Genomic DNA, 25,310 nt, shown 5'->3' on the forward strand with positions numbered 1-25,310 from the left:
GCTAATCCGCACATCAGTAGCACACAATTTGCGCGAGAATCAGCAATCTCAAAAACGTCGATGTTGAGAATGCTACACCAACATCGATTGCACCCGTACCATAATTCTAAGCATCAGGAATTGCATGACAATGATTTTGAACGCCGTGTACAGTTCTGCCACTGGGCACAAGAGAAATTACGGGACAGTGACAGATTTTTTGCACGCGTTCTATTTAGCGACGAAGCGTCATTCACCAACAGCGGTAATGTAAACATAATATGCACTATTGGGCAACGGAAAATCCACGGTGGTTGTGACAAGTGGAACATCAGCTACCTTGGCAGGTTAATGTATGATGCGACATTATGGGAGGAAGAATAATTGGTCCCCATTTTATTGATGGCAATCTAAATGGTGCAATGTATTCTGATTTCCTACATAATGTTCTACCAATGTTACTACTAAATGTTCACTGCATGACAGAATGGTGATGTATTTCCAACATGATGGATGTCCGGCACATAGCTCGTGTGCAGTTGAATCGGTATTGAATAGCATATTTCATGACAGGTGGATTGGTCGTCGATGCACCATACCATGGCCCGCATGTTCACCGGATCTGACGTCCCTGGATTTCTTTCAGTGGGAAAAGTTTGCTATCATCATCCACCGACAACACCTGACAACATGCGTCAGCGCATTGTCAATGCATGTGCAAACATTACAGAAGGCAAACTACTCACTGTTGAAAGGAATGTAGTTACACGTATTGCCAAATGCATTGAGGTTGACAGACATCATTTTGAGCATTTATTGCATTAATGTGGTATTTACAGGTAATCATGCTGTAACAGTATTCGTTATCAGAAATGATAAGTTCACAAAGTTACATGTATCACATAGGAACAACCGAAATAAAATGTTCAAACGTATCTAAGTTCTGTATTTTAATTTAAAAAAACCTGTCTGTTACCAACTGTTCATCTACAATTGTGAGCCATATGTTTGTGATTATTACAGCGCCATCTATCACAAAGCAAAAAAAAAGTGGTCCAACTAAAACATTCAAATTTCTTTACGTACTGCACAAATATGTAATAAAAAATGGGATTTCCTATTTTAAAAAAACGTAGTTGATATCTGTTTGACCTATGGCAGTGCCATCTGATGGGCCAACCATAGCACCATCTCGTTTCCCCCTTGAAGCTAGACAAGTTTCGTTCTTTGTAGTTTTTTCATTTGACGCTTATTTGGTGAGATATTTGGCCCGATCACGATCAATTGACCACCCTATATACAGGGTGTTATAAAAAGGTATGGCCAAACTTTCAGGAAACATTCCTCACACACACAAAGAAAGAAAATATATTATGTGGACATGTGTCCGGAAACGCTTACTTTCCATGTTAGAGCTCATTTTATTACTTCTCTTCAAATCACATTAATCATGGAATGGAAACACACAGCAACAGAACGTACCAGCGTGACTTCATACCCTTTGTTACAGGAAATGTTCAAAATGTCCTCCGTTAGTGAGGATACATGCATCCACCCTCCGTCGCACGGAATCCCCGATGCACTGATGCAGCTCTGGAGAATGGCGTATTGCATCACAGCCGTCCACAATATGAGCATGAAGAGTCTCTACATTTGGTACTGGGGTTGCGTAGACAAGAGCTTTCAAACGCCCCCATAAATGAAAGTCAAGAGGGTTGAGGTCAGGAGAGTATGGAGGCCATGGAATTGGTCCGCATCTACCAATCCATCGGTCACAGAATCTGTTGTTGAGAAGCGTAAGAACACTTCGACTGAAATGTGCAGGAGCTCCATCATGCATGAACCACATGTTGTTTCGTACTTGTAAAGGCACATGTTCTAGCAGCACAGGTAGAGTATCCCATATGAAATCATGATAACCTGCTCCATTGAGCATAGGTAGAAGAACATGGAGCCCAATCAAGACATCACCAACAATGCCTGCCCAAACGTTCACAGAAAATCTGTGTTGATGACGTGATTGCACAATTGCGTGCGGATTCTCATCAACCCACACATGTTGATTGTGAAAATTTACTATTTGATCACATTGGAATGAAGCCTCATCCGTAAAGAGAACATTTGCACTGAAATGAGGATTGACACATTGTTGGATGAACCGTTCGCAGAAGTGTACCGGTGGAGGCCGATCAGCAGCTGATAGTGCCTGCACACACTGTATATGGTATGGAAACAACTGGTTCTCCCATAGCACTCTCCATACAGTGACTTGGTCAACGTTACCTTGTACAGCAGCAACTTCTCTGATGCTGACATTAGGGTTATCGTCACTGCACGAAGAATTGCCTAGTCCATTGCAGGTGTCCTCATCGTTCTAGGTCTTCCCCAGTCGCGATTCATAGGCTGGAATGTTCCGTGCTCCCTAAGACGCCGATCAATTGCTTCGAAAGTCTTCCTGTCGGGGACACCTTCGTTCTGGAAATCTGTCTCGATACAAACGTACTGCACCACGGCTATTGCCCCGTGCTAATCCATACATCAAATGGGCATCTGCCAACTCCGCATTTGTAAACATTGCACTGACTGCAAAACCACGTTCGTGATGAACACTAATGTGTTGATGCTACATACTGATGTGCTTGATGCTAGTACTGTAGAGCAATGAGTTGCATGTCAACACAAGCACCGAAGTCAACATTACCTTCCTTCAATTGGCCAACTGGCCGTGAATCGAGGAAGTACAGTACATACTGACGAAAATTAAATGAGCTCTAATATGGAAATTAAGCGTTTCCGGACACATGTCCACATAACATCTTTTCTTTATTTGTGTGTGAGGAATGTTTCCTGAAAGTTTGGCCGTACCTTTTTGTAACACCCTGTATTAAAAATACACTCCTGGAAATTGAAATAAGAACACCGTGAATTCATTGTCCCAGGAAGGGTAAACTTTATTGACACATTCCTGGGGTCAGATACATCACATGATCACACTGACAGAACCACAGGCACATAGACACAGGCAACAGAGCATGCACAATGTCGGCACTAGTACAGTGTATATCCACCTTTTGCAGCAATGCAGGCTGCTATTCTCCCATGGAGACGATCGTAGAGATGCTGGATGTAGTCCTGTTGAACGGCTTGCCATGCCATTTCCACCAGGCGCCTCAGTTGGACCAGCGTTCGTGCTGGACGTGCAGACCGCGTGAGACGACGCTTCATCCAGTCCCAAACATGCTCAATGGGGGACAGATCCGGAGATCTTGCTGGCCAGGGTAGTTGATTTACACCTTCTAGAGCACGTTGGGTGGCACGGGATACATGCGGACGTGCATTGTCCTGTTGGAACAGCAAGTTCCCTTGCCGGTCTAGGAATGGTAGAACGATGGGTTCGATGACGGTTTGGATGTACCGTGCACTATTCAGTGTCCCCTCGACGATCACCAGAGGTGTACGGCCAGTGTAGGAGATCGCTCCCCACACCACGATGCCGGGTGTTGGACCTGTGTGCCTCGGTCGTATGCAGTCCTGATTGTGGCGCTCACCTGCACGGCGCCAAACACGCATACGACCATCATTGCCACCAAGGCAGAAGCGACTCTCATCGCTGAAGACGACACGTCTCCATTCGTCCCTCCATTCACGCCTGTCGCGACACCACTGGAGGCGGGCTGCACGATGTTGGGGCGTGAGCGGAAGACGGCCTAACGGTGTGCGGGACCGTAGCCCAGCTTCATGGAGACAGTTGCGAATGGTCCTCGCCGATACCCCAGGAGCAACAGTGTCCCTTATTTGCTGGGAAGTGGCGGTGCGGTCCCCTACGGCACTGCGTAGGATCCTACGGTCTTGGCGTGCATCCGTGCGTCGCTGCGGTCCGGTCCCAGGTCGACGGGCACGTGCACCTTCCGCCGACCACTGGCGACAACATTGATGTACTGTGGAGACCTCACGCCCCACGTGTTGAGCAATTCGGCGGTACGTCCACCCGGCCTCCCGCATGCCCACTATACGCCCTCGCGAAAGACCGTCAACTGCACATACGGTTCACGTCCACGCTGTCGCGGCATGCTACCAGTGTTAAAGACTGCGATGGAGCTCCGTATGCCACGGCAAACTGGCTGACACTGACGGCGGCGGTGCACAAATGCTGCGCAGCTAGCGCCATTCTACGGCCAACACCGCGGTTCCTGGTGTGTCCGCTGTGCCGTGCGTGTGATCATTGCTTGTACAGCCCTCTCGCATTGTCCGGAGCAAGTATGGTGGGTCTGACACACCGGTGTCAATGTGTTCTTTTTTCCATTTCCAGGAGTGTATGTTCCCTATGTCTGTCTGAACCTTTAGTAGAGTATCATGTCAAAATTTGAAGAGAATTAGTCAAATACTTTTTGAATTCTTTGATAACAATGTTAATCAATGACTTGTCTCTATACAGTAGTACTGATGATACTAATAGTACTCCACGTGTATTGCTGGAATCAGTAAAACAAATATAAAATATGACACTGCACAGGATTCGTGCTTCTCTGCTCCTGATTTTGACCTATCACAGTATTTAAAAGATATTTTGAAATCTGCAAAGTTCACTGAAATCACAAGTTCATAAATAAGTGCCTTGAACATAATCATTATTGACACAGGGAAGGCAATAGCTGAATAGGCAAGTAAGTAGTTTACAAGAAAGAACTTGATTACTTGCAGGGTTTATAAATACAAAGTTTTGATCATTGTTAAATGAAAATTAAAGGTAAAATTCTTTGTAGGACAGATGAATGGTGAATTAACCTGGAATCAGCACATCAAAAAAACAATAGTATTGTCTTACAAGATACTTTCCTGGTATGATGTTGCTAATATGAAGAAAGCATTCATTCTGAATAAAAAACTATTAACATTTTATGCATAATTGAAAATTGAATGTCTTGCAGGTCTTATTAAAGACCTCAAAATTAATACATTTACTGATGACTAACTGAAACCCTCAGCTGCCGACAAGTGTTGTTGATATACCTCGATGTGGACAGCTGAAAATATGTGCCCTGACCGGGACTCAAACCCGGGGTCTCCTGCTTACATGGCAGATGCTCTATCCATCTGAGCCATCAAGGACACAGATGAATAGTGCGACTGCAGGGGCTTATCCCTTGCATGCTTCCCGTGAGACTCACATTCCCAACTGTCCACAATTCTACATATGTAACGTACCTTATAGACAGCTAAGGGTTTCAGTTAGTCATCATTTATTCCAGGGAAAAGCTGCACAGTCATCAACAGTATCTGCTCTTTTGAGAACAGTTACTGTCTTCGTACATATATAGTTAAAGGCTACCCAGCCACTGACCTTCATCTGTGCAAATGTGCACAGGTTGCCCAAACTCTTACGGGGATCGCCAAAGTGTGCGCGAGTAATGAGTGGATGGGCAAATGTCTATAAGGTACATTGCATATGTAGAATTGTGGACAGTTGGGAATGTGAGTCTCACGGGAAGTGTGCAAGGGATAAGTCCCTGCAATCATGCTATTCATCTGTGTCCTCGGTGGCTCAGATTGATAGAGCGTCTGCCATGTAAGCAGGAGATCCCAGGCTTGAGTTTCGGTCGGGCACACATTTTCAGCTGTCCACATCGAGGTATATCAGCAACACCTGTCGGCAGTTGAGGGTTTCAGTTAGTCATCCTTTATTCCAGGGAAAAGCTGCACGGTCATCAACAGTATCTGTTCTTTCGAGAACAGTTACTGTCTTCATATATATAATATATTTACATTCTATAATTTTTATTCTTTTCACTCAGCACGTTCTATAGATGTATAATGGAGGAGATGCCATAACAACCTAATGAACGTGGCATTAAGAGAGAGACATGATTTCAGTACTTAATTGTCTACAGTTCAGTAACAATTAATCACAATTAAACTGATGTATGCAGTTTTCATTTAGGCTACATCAGGAAATAAAAAAGATAATGCTGCTATATTGCAGAAGGCAGTAAATATTTCGAGCCAGTCGAAACCTTTGAACAGGCACTCAATCATAACAATAGACAACATTTAAAAATAATAACGACAGCTGTAGGAAACCAAGAAGTACCACTGTCAGACAGAAAGGAATGCCTCCCACTGGTGAGAGTATTAAAATCCTGATGATAAACTGCCAAAGATGAAACGCAGTGAAGCTATCATAATACTAGGTATAGAAAGATGGCTGAACCCCAGCAGTAAGATTTTTGGGGAAAATTTAAGAGTACCTCAAAAGGATAGGCAAAGGGGAAATGGAGGTGTGTATTTGTCGCTGTTGACAGGAAACTTAAATTCACCAAGACAGAAATTGAAGTTGCATGTGAGATTGTATGGCCAAGACTTAGTATCAGGGGTGGGCATACAATGATGATTGGATCCTTCTATCGCCCACCAGACTCATCTCCTAATGTAACCGAGAACTTTAGAGAAAACCTCAGTTCACTGGCACATAAGTTCCCCAATCCTACTGTAATCATTGGTGGAGATTTTAATCACCCAAGAATTGGGAAAATTACAGTTTTGTTAGTTGTGGGCATGATAAGACATCCTGTGAAACTGTACTCAACGCCTTCTCTGAAAACTACCTACGACAGATAGCTAAGAACCCCACTAATGACAGAAATGCACTGAAGTGGCAAAGAAACGGGTATAGACATGTGTATTCAAATATAGAGATATGTAAATAGGCAGAACACAGCACAGCAGTTGGCAATGCCTAAATAAGATATCAAGTGTCAGGCGGAGTTGTTAGATTGGTTATTACTGCTACGATGGCATATTATCAAGCTTTAAGTGGGCTTGAACAGTCGGCGCACGAGCGATGGGACTCGGCATCTCTGAGGCAGGGATGAAGTGGGGATTTTCCCATAAGGACATTTCATGAGCATACCGTGAATATCAGGAATCCAGCAAAACAACAAATCTCTGGCATCAATAAGGCCAGGAAAAGATCCTGCAAGCACAGGAGCAATGATGACTGAAGAAAATCGTTCAACTTGACAAAAGTGCAACCCTTCTGCAAATTGTTGCAGATTTCAATGCTGGGCCTTCAACAAGTGTCAGTGTGTGAACAATTCAACAAAACATCATTGATATGGGCTTTTGGAGTTGAAGGCCCACTCGTGTACCCTTAATAACTGCACAACACAAAGCTTTATGCCTCACCTGGGCCTGTCAACTCCAGCACTGAACTGCTGATGACTGGAAACAAGTTGCCTGGTTGGATGAGTCTCATTTTGAATTGTGCCGAGTGGATGGAGTACAGGTATGGAGACAACCTAATGAATCCATCAACCTTGTGTATCACCAGGGGACTGTTCAAGCTGGTGGAGGCTCTATAATGGTGTGGGGCTTGTGCAGTTGGAGTGATATATGACTCCTGATACATCTAGATATGACTCTGATAGATGACACATAAGTAAGCATCCTGTCTGATCACCTGCATCCATTCATGTCCATTGTGCATTCTGACGGACTTGGCCAATTCCAGCAGGACAATGCAACACCCAACACATTCAGAATTGCTACAGAGTGGCTCCAGGAACACTCTTTCTGAGTTTAAACAAATCCGCTGGCCACCATACTCCCCAGACATGAACATTACTGAGCATATCTGGGATGCCTTGCAACGTGCTGTTCAGAAGAGATGTCCACCCCCTCGTACTCTTATGGATTTATGGACAGTCCTGCAGGATTCATTGTGTCAGTTCCATCCAGCATTACTTCAGACATTAGTGAAGCCCATGTCATGTTGTGTTGTGGCACTTCTGCATGCTCGTAGGGGCCCTACACTATATTAGGCAGATGTACCAGTTTTCTGGCTTTTCAGTGTATATTGCACTTAATGGCAATGAACAGACCTGACCTCTTATCGGATGTTCACATCCAAACTAGTATCAGTAACCATGATGTGGCTATGGCAACAATGATTACCAAATTACAAAGGACAACTAAAATAAGCAAAAATACATATATGCTCAATAAATTAGATAAAAAATTAGTGTCATCTCAATGAGGAAGTTGAAACTTCCAGCACAGGTCAGGAGCATCTGGAGGAACACTCTGGCTCAGGTTTCAAAGACTAACTGACCACGCACTGGACAGATATGTACCCAGTAGAACGGCCCATAATGGGAGAGAACCTCTATGGTATACAGTCCCTTAAAGGAACTTTTAAAGACACAGAGATTAATTCATAATAGCTGTAAAACAAAATGTAGGGCTATAGATAGAGAAAAGCTGAATGGAACACATTTAGCTGCCAAGAGGGCAATGTGCGGCACCTTCACCGACTACCATAGCAGAACTTTGTCAAATGATCTTTTACAAAACCCAAAGAAATTCTGGTCATATGTAAAAGCTGTTAGTGGCATCTAAGTTAATTTCCAGCCACTAGCTAATGAGACAGGAACTGAAATTGAGGATAGCAAAGCAAAAGCTGAAATGCTTAACTACATTTTCAAATGTTCCTTTAGAAAGGAAAACCCAGGAGAGTTGTCCCAATGTAATCCTCGTACCTCTGAAAAGACGAATGAAATAGTATCCATGGTGTTGAGAAACAGCTGAAATCGTTAAAGTTGAACATAGCTCCAGGGCTCTTTGGAATCCCTGTCAGATTCTATGCTGAATTTGTGGTTGAGTTAGCCTCTCTTTTAACTACAATCTATCATAGATCCCTCGAACAAAAAACTGTGTCCAGTTCTTGGATAAAAAGCACAAGTCACACTCATCTACACAATGGGTAGTAGAACATCGTTATGTGAAACCTAACTCACACTTTTCTCACATGATATACTGAAAGCTAAGGATCAAGGCAATTAGGCCAATGCAGTATTTATTGATTCCTGAAAGTATATGTATGAAACCTATACTTATTATTAAAAGTATGATCTTATGGGGTATCAAGTGAAATGTGTGACTGGATTGAGGACTTTTTGGTATGGAGAATGTAGCATGTTGTCTTGGATGGAGAGTAATCATCAGATGTAGAATTAACTTCAGAAGTCCCCCAGGGAAATGTGTTGGGACCCTTGCTTTTCATGTTGTACATTAATGACCTTGCAGACAATATTAAACACAATATCAGGCTTTTTACAAATGATGTAGTTATCTATAATGAATAGAGTTACCAGATTTTCTAATAGAAATGTAGGACACATGGTAAAAAATGTAGGACATTTTTCAAAACCAGTACCAAATGGGACTAACAGACGATATTGATGCATACCAAGAAGGCAGCATGAATGGTTACAGGTTCGTTTAATCTGTGGGGGAGTGTCACAGAGATACTGAAGGAACTGAACTGGCAAACTCTTGAAGACAGACGTAAACTATTCTGAGGTGGTCTATAAACAAAGTTTCAAGAAACAGCTTTAAATGATGATTCTAGAAATATACTAGAATATCTTGCAGACCGTTCACATCGGGATCGTGAGGATAAGATTAGAATAATTACAGCATGCACAGAGGCATTCAAACAATCATTCTTCCTATACTCCATAAGTGAAGGGAACAGGAAGAAACCCTAATAACTGGTCCAATGGGATATACCCTCTGCCATGCATCTCACAGTGATTAACAGGGTATAGATGCAGATGTAGATGTAATGACGCTAAAGCTACTACTGTGCCATTGCATTGGCAAAGCTCAGCAAAAACCAAAGACAATAAACCATGCACCCAAAGCTTTTGACTTCTGCCAGTTACATCTGACGAAACCTGCAGCTAAAGATAAAGTGTCAAATAATAGTATTTATTCATTAAACTCACAAAAAAATCACTTCATGAATGAGAACTGTCGGGATTATCATCTTCAGGAGTTAAAATATCAGACAGTAGTTTTAGCTTATGGAAAGAACACACAATTACGTTAAACTCTATAGAGTATTTTCACATACAATTTTTGCTACGGTAAGTGTCCTTAATAAATAAGCCTTGTATCATTAGTTGGAACTGAATGCTACAGAAGAGGTTTACCATGATGCATAAACTCTCATTCATTCCAACTTGAGCTTTCATCTTCAGTTTTACTCATTCACTTTTCTTTCATTCTTTTTTTTATTTACTAGATTTTTCTGTCTACTCTACTGTACCATTAGAATACCCACATGGCAGTGGGGAATGTCTATTCCTCAAGAGTTAATAGAAACAGCCAAATTATCAATAATTTCATAAAGAATGCAAGAAGGGGGGAATAGTGCTATACACAACTGAAGATAAATACAAATTGACATAAATTTAGTGGCGGAACTGTTTTTCCCAAAAATCTCTCTGCTGTCAGTTTCAGGTTTCAACTAGCTTTCTGTACCTAGTTTTTCGTGAGCTTCACTGATTTTCAGGAGTGCTTCAAACTCTGGCACTCTGTTGCATATGCTTTGGCAGTTAAGCATTAGGATTTTAATACTCTCATCTGTGGGAGGTATTTCTTTCAATCTTACACTGATACTTCCGGGTTCCTACAGCTATTGTTCTCTGGATTGGATGGAGAGTTGCCTAATGTAAGAAACCCTTAGTGCACCCCACACATAGTCAGCTACCTGAGTAGCTGCCTCTGACGTGTAGTGCACACCTGACCTACTTAGGGGGAACCCTACAGTTCTCAGCCTTATTATTGCAAGTCCAGGAAGTCGCAGCCTCACTTATCAGAGGAACCTTTAAAGTCTCTGGTTCAGTCCTTCCACTCAACTCCCAACCAAGAGGCTACAATCAGTTCTGGAGACAATGCTACAAATTGTGAAATTCATTGAAACTCCATGTGCAAGGCTGGTCTACTCATCTTTTCAGCCAGTCGCTGGAATGACCCAAGTATGCCCTCAGAGCCCAGATAACAGGCATCGTTTGTTCCCATGTGTGTCACAATCTGCAGTGGTTGCATCCTGCTCACTCAATGGCTGCTGGAATAGCCTCTTCAGCTTGTTGATTGATGCCCCCAGGCACATACACTGAGTGCACCTGTGTCCTTTCCTGTCCCTTGCTGCCATTTCCCTAAGGAACACCATCATTCGCTGTATGTATGAACTGCCTTTGATTAATAGACCCCTGATACACAATTTCATACTTAAAAGCCAGAAAAATCATAATCCATCAAAAGACAAGATCGACAGTCTACCAAAATGTTCATGTCCAGTCAACGGACAGGACTAGCAGTCCAAGTGTTAAAGGACATCAGTTGGTATGAATCTTCTGCAAAAAAACTGAAAAGAATCACCACAATGGCTATGGGAAAATAACTTTACATATTTAAATTTAATTTAATTTAAATATGTAAAGTTATTTTCCCATAGCCATTGTGTTGATGCTTAGCACTGATTTCATGTTGATTATGTACCTGTAGAGTGCTCAACTCCTCAGCTACTTTTACCACTTCCATTATTTATACTCTTATTACACTCAGGACTACCCAACACCATATTAACACATCAAATTTATATACTTCCTGTCACAACAAAGAAAGTGAAAATGGTTGGCAGAGAACTCAAAAGAAAACTATATGGAATTGGGAAATGTATCAAAATACTGAAACACTTAGTAAAATTCCCTGAATCACATTTAATAGCTCTCTGAAACTAGGAACTGTTACCAACAGACCTAAATGTGTAAGTATTAGACAGTTGTTCCATATGGCAAAAGTTTTTTTCCCACAAAACAAAGTTTCCCAACTACCATCTGATTTCAGTATTAACAGCTCTTTCTGAAGCTCTAGATAAGCTTAGCACAAGCTGAGTCCATTTCACATGCTCTTGCAGACTCTTAGTAAAACAAAACAACCGAGTCCTAATCTTTTCATGTTAACATCACCTTCACTTACAAGCTTCATTCAAAATGATGATATAAACAAAATGAAAAGTATATACCATGACACAGCTGTTAAATATGATTCACATAGATAGATAAAAACTCTTGGCATGGTGAAGAAAGGACATATGAGCTTATTAAGATACATATAACCAAATAAGATACATACAAAAACCTCTCAGGTTTCCAGCCAGGTGATAGCATTGATACCATAATGCTACCATCCACCATGCTTTTCATCAGTAGCACACACTGAGAAAGTCAGTTATATATTCCAGCAAAGTCTACATTCACACAAATCAGATATACCTTAAATTACAGAATGCACCATCTTAGTGATCTGAACTATAATCTTATATTAAAAACAAAGATTCCAAGACTTACCAAGCGGGAAAGCGCCGGCAGACAGGCACATGAACAAAACACACAAACACACACACAGAATTACGAGCTTTCGCAACTGGCAGTTGCTTCGTCAGGAAAGAGGGAAGGAGAGGGAAAAATGAAAGGATGTGGGTTTTAAGGGAGAGGGTAAGGAGTCATTCCAATCCCGGGAGCAGAAAGACTTCCCTTAGGGGAAAAAAAGGACAGGTGTACACTCGCACACACACACACACACATATCCATCCGCACATACACAGACACAAGCAGACACCTGTCCTTTTTTTCCCCTAAGGGAAGTCTTTCCGCTCCCGGGATTGGAATGACTCCTTACCCTCTCCCTTAAAACCCACATCCTTTCATTTTTCCCTCTCCTTCCCTCTTTCCTGACGAAGCAACTGCCAGTTGCGAAAGCTCGTAATTCTGTGTGTGTGTTTGTGTGTTTTGTTCATGTGCCTGTCTGCCGGCGCTTTCCCGCTTGGTAAGTCTTGGAATCTTTGTTTTTAATATATTTTTCCCATGTGGAAGTTTCTTTCTATTTTATTTACATCATCATTAATTTGAACTATAATCTTAGGTTCATAGCAAATGACTTAAGTATGATAATGGAATGTCCAGTAGAATGTAAATAATTTAGGACTAAAGATAACAAACAATTCACTGTATAACAGAGACATTAAGCCACTGACAGAATTTGTCTAAAAGCTAACAAATTTTTTAGTCTTGTTGATGTGTCTGTCAATGACTCAACACATCTATGATTCAGTGATTTGTTACATTTACTCCTAAATTATTTACAAACACCTGTCTTCATAGGTTATCTGTATTGAGCTGACTGCAATCAAATTAAAAAAAAAATTACACCAGATTTTTTTTTTTTTTTTTTTTTTTTTTTTTTTTTTTTTTTTTTTTTTTTTTTTTTGCAAAGCATCTTCTGCAGTGTTCTGTAAATTGGATATACACATTTGTGCCAGTACTTTTTTTTTATTGTTTTGGGTCAAAAACAGCATTTTCTTTATAAAGTTGGTCTGCAAGCCACTTATGGTGTTTCTTTACATAATCTGCTCATTCCCTTCTTGCTAGCGGTGGTTGGTGTCAACAGGCTTCATTGCACATCTGCACTTGGCAGTTTTTGTCATTTTGCTTTATTTCCTGCACTGCAATATTTACAATTGACTTTATTAACTGTTTTTCACTTATCACTGCGACAGTGTTTATGGCTATTTTTTAGTTTTGTTCACATTGTGTTATCAACCTATAAAACAATTGTGTGTATGTGTGTGTGTGTGTGTGTGTGTGTGTGTGTGTGTGTGTGTCTGTGTGTAAGAGAGAGTTTTTTGAATGTGTGTATTTGTGGTTGTATGTCATTGTGTACCATCTTTTACTTTGTTTCTTTCACACTTTATGTTGTTTCTATTCTTGTATTTTGTGTATTTGTTTGTGTATGATTTTGTCCTTGTGTTGGTGACAGATGGGTGTTTGCTCTTTTTTGTTTCTTGATTTTCTTGTTCAGCTTTGTTACTATGTTCTCTTTGTATCCATTGTTTGTGGCTATTTGTATTATAGTATTCATTTCTTTTTTGTAATTTTCTGTATCTAATGGTACCATGCTTAGTCTGTTGAGCATTTATCTACGTGCTGCCTGCTTTTGAGATTTGAGGTGTTAAGATGTCTCATGTATAATGTGTTGTCAGTTTTCGGTATATGCAAATGTGTGTTGGTTGTTTTGAATCTTGTCCAAGGAATTTAACTATTTTGCTCTTTCTCTATTGTTTCATGAACAGAATTTATGTCTGTGTGTAACTGGTCAATTTTATTGTTTGGTTCATCTATCAGGCACAAGATGTCATCCTTATATCTAATCCAGCACAGGATGTTGTACCCATTTGACACTATTTTGTTAAATATAATCTGTTCTACATGATTCATAAATATGTTTGCTATGGTTCCAGACACTGGAGACTCCATTGGCAATCCTTCACATTGTAAATAGAATTTATTATTGAACTGAAAATAATTCTGTTCTGTTATTAGCTCTAGAAGCCTGACTGTTTCTTTGATATATTCATGTGGAACTGTACTGTCTATCTTAAGATTTTGTTCTAAAATGTTTATTGTTTCAGTTATTGGTATATTGGAATACATATTCGCTACATCAAATGACAGGAGGGTGGCTGTGCCTGGAACTTGTATGTCTTTTATGCACTGAATCAATTGTGTGGCGTTTCTTATAGTCCTGTCTTCTTGTTCTCTGTAGTTTTCTGATTAGACTTTCACCATGTATCTTGCAAACAAACATATTATTCACAAACAGCTTAAGTCTAAGACTTACAAATAGTTATATGTGCGACACAGTAGGACTGTATACATTTGCGTGTTACTGTATTATGGTTTAATTCTCCTTCTCCCATGGCAATGCAGTTAAGGATAAGTGTTTATTCTATGGACTTCTGTGGTACTTCTCTTCATGGAACCAAATTTGCGAAAAGGAAAGTCACTACTCACCATATAGCGGAGATGCTGAGTCACAGATAGGCACAACAAAAAGAAGTAAAGATTTCAGCCAGTGAGGTCTTCATCAAAAATAGATGACACACACACACACATACACACAAACATGCACACATTACTGCGGTCTCAGGCAACTGAAGCCACACTGCAAGTAGCAGCACTGGTGCATGATGGGAGTGGCGAATGGGTGGGAGTAAGGAGGAGGCTGGGGTGGGCAGGGATAGGGATAGGGATAGTAGGGTAGGGGTGGTAGACAGTGAAGTACTGCTGGGGAGTGTGCAGGGACAAGGTGGAGAGCAGGTAAGGCAGCTGTGTGCAGTCGGGAGGTTAGGAGGAGGACAGGGGAGAGGTGGGGAGTGGAGAGAAATAGAAATATTGGGTGTGATGGTGGAATGAGGGCTTTGTAGTGCTGGAATGGGAAAAGGGAAGGGATTGGATGGGTGATGACAATGACTAATGAAGGTTGAGGCCAGGAGGGTTACAGGAATATAGGATATATTGCAGGGAAAGTTCCCACCTCCACAATTCAGAAAAGCTGGTGTTGGTGGGAAGGATCCATTTGGCACAGGCTATTAAGCAGTCATTGAAATGAAGGATGATATGTTTGGCAGCATGATTGTCACATCTGCAGTGATGAGTACTCCCTCTCAAAATATACCAAGGGTTTCACCGAAGCCTTCACAGACTGTAATTATTTTCTCAACCTTGTACTAAAACAAATCCCATGCCATATCTCTCCAGTCTCTCACCACCTCCCAAAGTCCCACCATCTGGCCACAGGGGAGCATTCCCCTCATAACTCAGTACCTCCCAGGACTAGAGCAACTGAATTACCTTCTCTGTCAGGGTTTCGATTACCTCTCGTCATGCCCTGAAATGAGAAATGTCCTGCCCACTATCCTTCCCACCCCTACCATAGGGGTATTCTGCCACCCACCGAACCAAGACAATAAACTCGTCCATCCTTACAATACCCCTGCTCCCAGTCCCTTACCTCATGGCTCAATAGATGTATATACAAGACCTGTCCCATACATCCTCCCACCACCGCCTACTTCAGTCCAGTCACAAACATCATCTACCCCATCAAAGGCAGGGCCATTCCTGTTACCCTACTGGCTTCAACCTTCGTTAGTCATTGTCCTCACCCATCCAGTCCCTTTCCTGTTCCCATTCCAGTACTACACAGCCCTCATTACACTATCACACCCAGTCTTTCTACTTCTCTCCTTTTCCACCAACACCCCTCTGTTCCCCACCTCTCCCCTGTCCTCCTTCTACCCTTACGACAGCACATAGCTGACTTACCTGCTCTCCACCTCGCCCTGCACAATCCCCAGCAGCATTTCACTGTCCGCCACCCCTACCCTACTACCTACTATCCCTCCTCATCTCCACCCCAGCCTCCTCCTTAACCCTCCCAGTCGCCACTCCCATCATACATTGGTGCTGCTGCTCGCAGTGTGGCTTCAGTTGCCCGAGACTGCAGTTGAGTGTGTGTGTGTGTGTGTGTGTGTGTGTGTGTGTGTGTGTGTGTGTGTGTGTGTGTGTGATCTATTTTTCACGAAGCACTTATTGGCTGAAAGCTTTATTTGTGATAATCTTTTTGTTGTACCTATCTGAGACTCAGCACATCCAATATATGGTGAGTAGCAATGTTCCTTTTCACAATATTGTTACATTCCATCCTGGAGTTTCCATTATTTGATCTTCAGGGAACCAAGGGATTCTTACACTCATACTGACCTCCAAATGGAATTTGTAGTTAATAAAAAAAAGTGAATTTAGAATGAACTGTGAAATTTATAGCTACAATACTAGAACTATAAATAATTCCTAAATTGATTTACATCCCTGTCTAGAGTTCAGAATGATGTTTTATAATATGGGGAAAAGTTCTGTAACAGGCTGCTAGTAAGCCCCAAGCAGGAAATTGGAAACACCAAGCCATTCAAAAATAAAGTAAAAGAGAACCTTGTTAGCTACTCCTCCCATAATTTATCAGAATGTGTGGATTAGAGTACATTAGGAGAAAGAGATTAGTGTTTAGCGTTCCATCAACAATGGAGTACAAGCTCGGATTAGGGAAGGGTAGAGAAGGAAAGCAGCCGCACCCTTTCAAAGGAACCACCCTAGCATTCTCCGACACCAGCAGAGTTACAAATACAGTGTTAAAAAAAGTGTTCCATATTCTGAGAGGTGGTAGTATGGACCACAAGAAGACAAAAATGTCCAGTAAACAGATTTCTGAAATGCATACCATAAGAGCTATGAACACTTGTACTGCAAGTTCTTTGCTGCTATGAATGACTTACAAATTGCAGTAAACAAATGAGGACACATTCCCCTGCTGTGCTCCATGGCCACATTTAGAGTTCTGGGTAAATGCAGTGTATACATTAGTTTTAATGGAACCAGTCTGTATTTTCATAAGTTTGTGAAATGTTTTTAAAATGTATGAGAGTGATCCCATAAGTACCTGACCCAACAAAGAAAACACAAAAATTTTGGAAACAATGTATATATTTTTAACAAAATCTCCTTTCAGTTCTATTCACTTTTCCCAGCAATGTTCAATAAGTTCAATACCCTTTTTATAATTAAAACTGTCTAACTCCTCAAGATAGCCATTAACTGCTTACATCACATCCTCATTAGTTGAAAATCTTCTACGACCTGGCTAGCACTTGGAGGTTTTTTTTATTACTGCCTGCTTTCACACAACTTGGCACTACAACATGAGTTTATGTACTAATGTGTTCCTGTGATTCTCACTTTGGTGAGGAGACCCCAGTCTACCACTCAGTGTTGTCAATCCTCAAGAAACAAAACACCATTGCCCACTATGGTCACAGTGTACTTACTTTCTGAAAATAACTTGTATCTGTGGCTTGTCTTGCACAGTCCTGAAGAAAATTATTGTAGAGCCTGCCTAGCCATTAGCCACAGTAATCAACAAATGATGATCCTTTGGTGTGGTCCTGAATTTCTGAAACTAGCACAGACAGTACCAGGATACAAAAAAGGTGACCCATTTGAAATGTCCAGTTTTAGATCAATTTCCATAATACCAATATTACTTTAAGTAATAGAGTCTGTGATAAAATGCCAAATACTAAGTTACTTTGAAGACAAAAACCTCTTCCAGGACATGCAGTATGTCTTTTCCAAAGGAAAGTCAACAATTATAACAACAGTTACATTACAAACATAAGGCAGGGATTTGAGGACAGGGAAAGTGGGGCACTGACACTCTGTGACACCAGCAAGGCATCTGACTGCATCCCACACACGATTCTGCTTAATAAGCTGAAGTGTTATGGCACCTCCTCACTCTTATCTTTAAAATTGAAGGCAGTTATTATCAGTTCATGGAACAATCTTACAAGAACAAAAATTGGGGCATGGCAAACACCAAGGGATCTGTCATGGGATCTCTCTCATTTCGTTTTGATGTCAATGATATAGGTTGCAACAACCAAATGTTAGGTTTGCTGATGACACCACCCTTTTTGCCAAAGGAAAAACTGCTGCACAAACTCTACAAGCAACAGATGTGCCCTTGGAAACATCAAAGAGTGGCTTCTCAAAAATAAAATGAATGAAGAAACATTGCATCATCTGATATGCAGCCTCAGCTAGATGCCAGGATAATAGGAGAGCTGTCAAACTGCTGGGCTCCATGATTAACAGCAAACTATCAATGAATGAGCACACAGTTTACACGTGCTTCAAGCTCTCCAGTGTAATATACCTTCTGACCAATACCTGATAACAGTGTATTATGCACTATTTCACAGCCACATTAATTATAGCTTGCTGTTAAAGGGAAACACTCCAGGTTACAAGGACATGTGAATGCTTAAAAATAATTAATAATAATAATAATAAAAGACCAAAGAATTTATATTCTGTCTGCTGCCAGGATTATTCAAAAGAAAAATTGCACAGTATTTGAAACAGCACCAATTATACTCTATTAAGAGATTTTTTCATCAGTGATCAAAGTTGACTGGACAAAACAATGTTGTTTTCACCTGTTATATACACTGATGAGCCATAACATTATGATCATCTGCTTAACAGCTTGTCTGTCTGTCTTTGGAACAAAATACTTCTCTGATTCTATGTATCAGGGATCCGACAGTTTGTTGGTGGGTTTGTGGTATTAGATGTCTACATACAGGCCATGTAAACCACATAAACAATGGGTTGCTGATTTGCATACACAGTTCATTATCTATATAAATGATATGCCCTCTAGTATAACAGGTTGATTCTGTTTGCTGATGACACTGGCTTGGTAGTAAAGGATGTTGTGTGCAACATTGGCTCAGTTTCAAATAGTGCAGTTCATGACATAATAATTTCATGGCTTGTAGAAAATAAACAATGGTTAATCACAGTACGACTCAGTGTTCACAGTTTCTAACACACAATTCAACAAAACCCAACGTTTTAATTTCACAGAATGGGCATATGATTAGTGAAACTGAACAGTTCAAATTTTTATTCATATAGATAGTAAACTGCTGTGGAAAGGCCACATTCAGGATCTTGTTCAAAGACTTAATGCTGCCATTTTAACGGTTTGAATGGTATCTGAAGTAGGTGATCGTTCAACACGAAAATTAGTCTACTTTGCTTATTTTCATTTGCTTATATCGTATGGTTTTATATTTTGGGGTAACTCTTCATTCTAAATGGATATTTTTGGCTCAGAAATGTGTGATTCGGGCAATAAGTGGTGTAAGTTCACGAATCTCTTATCGACCCCTGTTCACGAGTCTGGGTATTTTGACATTGGCCTCTCAATATATATATTCTTTGCTGTCATTTCTTGTTAACAAATAGTACCTTATTCCCATGAATAGCACCTTATTCCCATGAACAGCACCTTTCCCTCAGTTAATAGTCGGCAGATATCAAACCTGCATTTAGATCGCACTTCCTTAACTCTTGTGCAGAAAGGTGTGCAATATACTGCTGCATTCATTTTCAATACGCTACCAAAAGAATTGAAGAAACTTAGCAGTATCCATGCACTTTCAAATTGAAACTGGACGGTTTCCTCATGGGTCAATCCTCCCATTCTGTCGATGAGTTCCTTGAAAAATTAAGCCAATTCTTTTTGTATTATTGATTGTGTTTAAATAAACTGATGGCATGACTCTTTTTTTGGTTTCATAAACCATTTATTTATATCTGTTATTACTTTTACATTGTAATTTTATGTACTGACACATTCCATGACCTTGGAGATTTGCTCCACAATTTGGTCCTACGGAACTTGATGTGTAAATAAAATAAATAAATAATGTTGCCTGATAGCGACCCAGATGGGTTCCATAGAAGTTACATGAAGTGAATTTGGTTGCCGAAACATCAACATGGGTTCACTACGATGCTCCTCAAATCACTGGTGCATGGTTCTGTCTGCAAGAGATGGACAATTATACTGCTGAAAGATGACATTGCTGTCGGGGAAGACATCAAGTATGAAGGGATGCAGGTGGTTCACAGATGTCTGTGTATCTTTGCTCCCGCCAGCATGCACCCATGGCATGCTGCACATTTCTAATTGCTGTTCACCTCTATGATGACATTTGTGGAGATGACCATCAATCTAGTGTAGCAAAACTGTGATTCACCCGAAAGCCGATATGTTTCCAGTGATCGACTGGCGAACTCTGGGTGGTCCCTTGTCCACTCCAATCATATTAATGATGATGTTGGGCCAACATGTGAACACATAGGGGTGGTCTGCTGTGGAGCTCATGTACAGCAATATATGATGAATGGAGTACTCTGACACACCTGCAAGTGCACCAGCATTATGCTCTTTTGGCAGAGATGCCACACATCACCATCTATCCTATTTTTCAGAGCAGACAAGCCTCTGAACCCCATGATCTGTAAAGAGTCATGGTAGTTTCACTGTCCTACCTCTTTCTGTAAGTGCTTACAATAGTAACACGTAAAAATTCGACATGCCTTGCTGTTTTTGAGGTACTCATTCACAGGCTCTGTGTAATAATAACCTGCCCTTTGTCACAGTCACTTATCTCAATGGATTTCCCCATTTGCAGCCCATAGCTTCACTAGGGCAATCCCCCATCCATGTTTGCTCCACCTTACTTACTTTTGTTACTATGTCACATGCCCACAATGCCACCAGATGGCATTTGAAGTTTCAGTGGGCAGTGGCCATAATGTTTTGGTTTATCAGTGTATGTCGTCATTGTGAACAATTTTCTTAGTGTGGTATTTGAAAAACTGTAAAAAACTCAGGTGTTTGTGTGTAATCTTGATGCAGCCTATTCAGTCACGACTGGGGAATGATACAGATCTAGTAATAAAATAGTAATAACAGCAGACAGGTTGCATTCGAAGTCCTGCTGTTTTGCAGTTACAGAAGAATGTGTTCCATTTGTTTCCTGCATTCTGTAGGTCATTCATAACAGCCAAGAGCTTGCAGCAGAAAAAATGTGTTTCACAGTAGTTATGATGAAGAAGTGCTAATAACTCTTAAGGTATGCATTTTAGAGCCACTGTTTACTGAACATTTTTCTTGTTTTGATCCACTCTACCACCCCTCGAAATATGCAATACTTGTCTTTAACACACTGTAAACTCTGTTGAGTAACAGATAGAAACAGCAACTCAGGAGTGTAATAAAATCATCTGCTACTTTTTTGCTCATAGGAGCTACTTTTCTCCTACTGTAAAAATCCTATAACTAGTAATGTGTGTAGTGTCATTAGTTGTGACTGGTTGTTGATATACTTAATTCATGTGGCCTGCACTGGATGCCTGCTAATATACCCTTGAATCATTCCACATCCCTGAAGGCTCTGCTTCTCGGCTGGATTTAAGTAATAAAATGTGTGACTGAATGAATAAAATGAGAACTTATTTAGCTCCGAATTCTGCAACATTACAACAGTATTGTATAAAATGTGTTTACAAAGTTATGTATTAGCTACAAATAGCTGAAGGAGTATATCTGTATGTTTTCTATTTTACATGCAAATTTAATAGCAGGAATGCCTGTATATAATGCTACTTTTGTCTTTGTGTGATCAGTGTTTCACCAATGCATAATTGAACTAAATTTAGAGATGAACTGTAATGAACATTTTATCATCACTACCTTGCATTGTTGCATGTTCATAACTGCCAAACATAACACCACCAAATTCACAATGAAGCATCTAGCATTTTATCAACATTCAAGCAGTGGTTAAATTTGGCAAACAGTAGTAAAGTTTCATGAATATTACTGGATTCTGTTAAGTCTAGTGCCTGCACCTCTACATCACTTACAAATAAAATGTTATGCAGTCAGTATGTGTATCATATACCGCCAAATTTACCATGTGTCATAGCAGTCATTATACAATAAGCTTTTACCCTCCACTTTCCAGAAACAACTGACATAGTTCAAATCATTTCTGAAGATATTTAATGATGTATAGCTTCCATTTTCTTAACTTAGTTGCTAATCTGTAATCTTATACTCAATATTTTGTTAAGTACAATGTCACTACCAAGCGAGGTGGTGCAGTGGTTAGCACACTGGACTCGCATTCGGGAGGACGATGGTTCGATGCCGCATCCGGCCATCCTGATTTAGGTTTTCCGTGATTTCCCTAAATCGCTCCAGGCAAATGCCGGGATGGTTCCTTTAAAAGGGCACGGCCGACTTCCTTCCCCGTCCTTCCCTAATCCAATAAGACCGATGACCTCGCTGTTTGGTCTCTTCCCCCAAACAACCCAACCCATTGTCACTCTATACATATCACAGATATCTGTGATATGATCTACAGAATGTAGTGAAAGCATTAATTTATTTTTTGAAACATAGTGATATTACTCTTTTCCCCAGTTTCACCAAATATAAATATTAAGCATCGGTTTTTGGTAATTGGGTTATTCCCCATTTCTGATTAAAAACTGGTGTTCAGTACCCTTTTTGGACATTGCAATGTGGGATAAACACTACAACACAGGAGGGCAGAATGCAGAGAACTTCAATGACTTTTTCCTCATTACAGAATAGCCATTCAATCCACTTTTTAAGGTTTTATATATATTTAAATCACTGCAGTTATCATTAGTTTCTCATCTGGACATACTATAACTAATTCAACATTATTCTGCTGACAAAATGTCATTTCTGAGGTGGTAAGATAAATCAGTGCCAAATCCATTTTTGATGATGACCAGAAGGTAGCTTGTCAAAACACATTTATTTGACTGGTGAAACATTATTGTACTACCTACCTTGTAAACATGGCAGCAACTTATTGGGGGAGGGGGGTGGGGGAGGGGGGGCGGGGCACAACCTCTCTGTGGCTATACTGTGGCCAATGCTGTAAAATGATAAATTGTGTTTGTGTATGCACTGTACATCTGTATGTTGTATTGATTATCATAATGTGTATTCAATAGACCATTCACACAGTTTTGTATACATACTCTACTTACTCTTTCCATATTCATTCCACTAAATCTTCCATTTTGACTATATGCAAAAAATCTACATCTAGTCTGCCAAGCCAAATTATTGTGGTAGTGTCAAAAGTGCCATTTGCAGTGCACACAACTAGACTACAATAAAATCACTCAATCAGGTGCCTGTAAGAACCTGGAACCATGCTCCTTCCAAGCTAAGATGAAACTGTAATGAAAAATGTACTCACTAGAATCAAGTCATGATATTCAAAGCATATTATGAGAAGACCCAGGTTTCATAGCCAGTCCCATTGAATAGCTTTTCCACAAAAAAGGGTATGTCCTAAAACCTTTGGAGAATGGTAAAAACAATGAAGAGAAATTTTATATACTGTCACAATGGCTATGGAAGAGGTTTCAGAGGCATTCATCAAATGTCACGATGCAGAGGCAAACAATTGCTATCAGACACTATGTAAGTGACAGTCAACTGGCTAAAAACTACTGACCAGCCTAGAATCAAACATGCACTGTAACAAGCAGGTGTAATCCATGTCAAACACAAATAAATTGCACAAGGCATCCAAATGGGTATGATGGAAATTTTGTTACTCCATTTATAACGCCTTCCTAAAAAATAAAAAAAAATAAAAATGAAAAAAGGGTAAATAAATAAAAAAAGGTTACCATATATGCTTTTCAAGACTCTTTACAACAGACCATAATACTCACCAATGCTAATCCAGACAGAACTGGCAGGCGTACATATAACAGAATACCATATCTTAATAAGATTTCTGACAAAGTTGGCAGATGCTTAAGACAGAAGAATACTGAGGCTGCGTATTTCATACCCATGACTGTAGGTCAAAAATATAGGCACAAAGGACACATCACTTGTGATAAACTCAAAACTATGGCTATGTACGATACCACATGTGACAACTGCTCACTGAGATATGTGTCAGATGGGCACAAGCTTTGATGTTATATTCGAAGAGTATGTCAACTTGGCACATTCAAAATCAGCCTTAAGTTCTCACCTTTTGGAAGTGTCATTCTTTTAAGAATGTTTCAAATAATTTACAGATTTTGCACAGGGAAAATAAAGGTAATACATTAAACATTCTCGAAGAGGTAGATATCATATGCATATCACCCTAGATTAACTCTGGGACATATTAACATTTGTACTTCAAGTTAATTGCAAGGGATACACCCAGCCTTCTTATCTAGCCTGCAAGAGTTTGACACATAAGTTCCATATTGTTCCCACTTCTGTGTCTGCGTGCACATTCCATCGCACATGCCACTGCTGCTTGCTGGTCGGTTCTTGGGGTTTCTCAGTAGTGCTTGGGCATTCTGGTTTGCACTTTTGCACAATAATGGCCACCAGTATTTTTGGTAAGTTCCTTTCTTGGAATCAGTCATTAATGTTCCTTAGATATCTGCATATTGTCAGCCAGTTTCTTTGGTACAATTTTGTTTACATATTGTCATTCTTGCACTACACACAGCTTTTCCCTTTCCATCTGACTAATTTTCATGCCATGTGAAAGTTATTTGGGTTGCTAGCTAAACCTTCAGGTTATGGATTATGCTTGCTTTCATGTTCGATTATAGATTTTAATGGGAACCCATACACAGCAGTCCATTTTGATTGACATGATGCTATTACGGCGATCAAAAACTTTTTAGCCAGTGAAACAGTCACCTAGATAGGAAGTGACAGTAGGTGATCAGCTCTACATGGTGACGTTTGGTGTCTCTGACACCTCCTTTTTATGCATTGTGGCCATAGGTAAAATTGTTCTTCATTATTCTCTGACACCTCCTCTTTATGCATTGTGACCATATGTAAAATTGTTCTTCACTATTCTTTTTCTTTTTTACCCTTCTCCATAGCTTTTACGGGAGTGGTCCCTACCGTATTTTATCACTTTCAGGACATATACTTTTTTGTGGATAATTCATTCCATCGGAGTGACTATGAATGCTGGATCTTCCTCTAACATGCTATGTGTATCACACATGGGCTCCAGTGAGTACATTTTTCATTATGGCTTCATCTTAGCTTGGGATTATACATTTTTCTAAATAGTTGTTTTTCACTTATATGTATATAGATTAGCACCTGAAGAAGCACCTGCATATGCTAAAAAACCAGTAGCG

General features: G+C 40.3%; 1 protein-coding gene and 1 non-coding gene across 4 annotated transcripts in view; both read right to left on the reverse strand.

The window, feature by feature from the left end:
- The window catches only part of LOC126350882 (sedoheptulokinase-like), a 119,696-nt gene that overhangs the window by 88,734 nt on the left and 5,652 nt on the right, over positions 1-25,310 (reverse strand). The gene's annotated exons all lie outside the window — the stretch shown is intronic.
- Trnat-ugu (transfer RNA threonine (anticodon UGU)) lies at positions 5,015-5,088 on the reverse strand. Its single transcript has one exon. It is a non-coding gene; the product is annotated as a tRNA-Thr (tRNA).

Source organism: Schistocerca gregaria, chromosome 1, assembly GCF_023897955.1.
Source record: "Schistocerca gregaria isolate iqSchGreg1 chromosome 1, iqSchGreg1.2, whole genome shotgun sequence".
Lineage (NCBI taxonomy): Eukaryota > Metazoa > Arthropoda > Insecta > Orthoptera > Acrididae > Schistocerca > Schistocerca gregaria.